Below are 2920 nucleotides of genomic sequence, written 5' to 3'. Positions count from 1 at the left end.
GCTGCTTGAGTCATATGTAAAAGAATCGTTTCTGGCCACTCCCTTGCGTGAGCTTCTACACATGACTCCATCCTCCATTTCACAGCATTATCTTTTAAAATATTTATGTAGTATATATGGACCACAGTTCTCTTCCATCACTCCTGAAGCCACCATGTTTTACGGTTCTTCCAGCTCCGTATTTTGCGTTCTGTACACTATTACTCTGCCGTCACATCCAAAGAGATTAAATTTGCTCTCATCTGCAAAAATTACGTTGAACCAAAACTGTTCAGGCATCTTTACATATTTTCTGGAAAATTCTAGCCTCTGCAGCCGATTCTTTCTGGATCCGTGATGTTCTAGCTTCAAAGCCGTTATGTTTTAAATAATTTCTAAAGGTAGTATGTAACATCTATGCCTACGTAGCTCCTAGTAATTTTTGCTAGCTTTGATAAATTAATTTTGCGTTTTCTTAACTTCGCGAACCAACCATTACTCCGCTGTTTCAGTAATTTTCTTTAGTCGACCCGATCTTGGTTTATTCTGAACCGGTTTGCTTTCTTTCCATTTTTTTATATGATGAATACTTGTTCTGGGCCCATTTATTATACATAGATGATATGTGATTTTCAGTAAATCCGTTTTCAAAGTGAGTAATAATTAAATTTTTAATTTCGACTGACAACTCTGCTCGTTTACCCCCCATTTTGCCAAAAGTTTAAGTAGAACTGCGTTTATTATATACACAAATAGTCAATATATTTCAATTCCGAAAATTTGCTGTTCCACATAACGGTACTTTCGTGTTTTCCTTTTAAAAATGCAGCAAAGCCATCTATATCGGATACGTATTTTGCTGGTTTAATTTGTTTTCGAATAGCAATTACCCGCCTGAAAAACAAAAAAGCGGCGGGGGCCGGGGGGATTATCGGCTGAGCTATTCAAACATGGCGGCGAAGAACTGATAAGGAGCATGCATCAGCTTCTTTGTAAAATATGGTCGGACGAAAGCATACCCAACGATTGGAATTTAAGTCACCCACAACAAAAAAGGAGACGCCACAAACTGCGCCAACTACCGTGGTAAAGCCTCCTCAACATCGTGTACAAGGTTCTATCGAGCTTATTGTGTGAAAGATTAAAACCCACCGTCAACAAACTAATTGGACCTTATCAGTGTGGCTTTACACCTGAAAACTCAACAACCGACCAGATATTCGCCATGTGCAAATCTTGGAAAAGACCCGCGAAACGAGAATCGACGCTCACCACCTCTTCGTCGATTTCAAAGCACGAAAAGGAGCTGCCTTTCCCTGCAAAACTAATACGGCTGTGTCGATACCAAACGAGGTTTCAGACAAGGCGACTCCCTATCGTGCGACTTCTTCAACCTGCTGCCGGAGAAAATAAATCGAGCTGCAGAACTTAATCGAGCAGGTACCATCTTTTATATGAGTGTACAGCTGCTGGAGTATGCCGATGATATTGTTATCAGCGGCCTCAACACCCGCGCCGTCAGTTCTGCTTTCTCCAGACTGGACATGGAAGCAACACAAATGGGTCTGGCAGTGAACGAGGGCAAGACGAAATATCTCTTGTCATCAAACAAACAGTCGTCGCACTCGCGACTTGGCTCTCACTTCACTGTTGACAGTCATAACTTGAAGTCGTAGATAATTTCGTCTATCTTGGAACCAGCATAAACACCACCAACAATTTCAGCCTAGAAATCCAACGCAGGATAACCCTTGCCAACAGGAGCTACTTCGGACTGAGTCGGCAATTGAGAAGCAAAGTCCTCTCTGGACGAACAAAAACCAAACTCTATAAATCACTCATAATTCCCGTCCTGCTATACGGTGCAGAGGCTTAGATGGTGTCAACAACTGATGAGTCGATGTTGCGAGTTTTCGAGAGAAAAGTTCTGCCAAATATTTATGGTGCGCGTTGGCCACGGCGAATACCACATTCGATGGATCGATAAGCTGTATGAGATATACGACGCCATTGACATAATTCAGCGAAATAAAAACAGCGGCTATGCTTGCTGGGTCATGTCGAAAACACTCCAGCTCTGAAAATTTTCGATGTAGTACCCGCCAAGGGAAGCAGAGGAAGAGGAAGACCTCCACTCCGTTGGAAAGACCAGGTGAAGAGGGACCAACGCTTGGAATATCCAATTGGGGCTAAATAGCAAACAGGAAAAACGACTTGCGCGCTATTGTTAACTCGGCTATAACAGCAAAAGCGGTGTCTGCGCCATTAAAGAAGAAGAGAATAAATTACATTTTGTAGGATATTTTGGTAGTATGTTATAAATATGCGTATATATGTATGGAAATATATTATACAATATTATCAAACATAAGAAATATTTAAAAAGTTGCTCTTACTTATACAAATTGTTTTGAAACTTGCATTTTTAATTATAATGTTATTAATTTTGCAGTGGTGAAATCCACTAATCGCATTTTGTTAGCTTTTAACAATTTACATGCGGGTCCTCTAATTAAACCTTCTCTATTATAAACCCATATTAAAAATTTCAATTTTATACAAAAATCCCCTTTAACACTTGCTGAATACGCTTTTTGGATGGCGATGACGTCAGCCTTTACGCTTATACGGAGGATACTTGGTCTAAGAGCTGCTTGAGCCATATGAAAGAAAAAACTCTTATTTACATAAAATAGTATTTGGTTCTAATTATACTATATTGTTTTATTCAAATCAGTCTACATTAAGAAAACTTGTATTAACTTAAACATCTATAAACAAATTGCAAAAATTACAATAATAAAAATCTGCACCGGTTGATGTGAACTCTGAATCGCTATCAGAAATAAAACAAGTAAGGAAGGGCTAAGTTCGGGTGTCACCGAACATTTTATACTCTCGCATGATAAAGTGATAATCGAGATTTCAGGCGTGGTTGTGA

This window comes from Bactrocera latifrons, unplaced genomic scaffold (assembly GCF_001853355.1).
Source record: "Bactrocera latifrons isolate USDA-ARS-PBARC rearing strain unplaced genomic scaffold, ASM185335v1 scaffold_822, whole genome shotgun sequence".
NCBI classification, from domain to species: Eukaryota; Metazoa; Arthropoda; class Insecta; order Diptera; family Tephritidae; genus Bactrocera; species Bactrocera latifrons.
Note: the sequence above shows the minus strand (reverse complement) of the source record.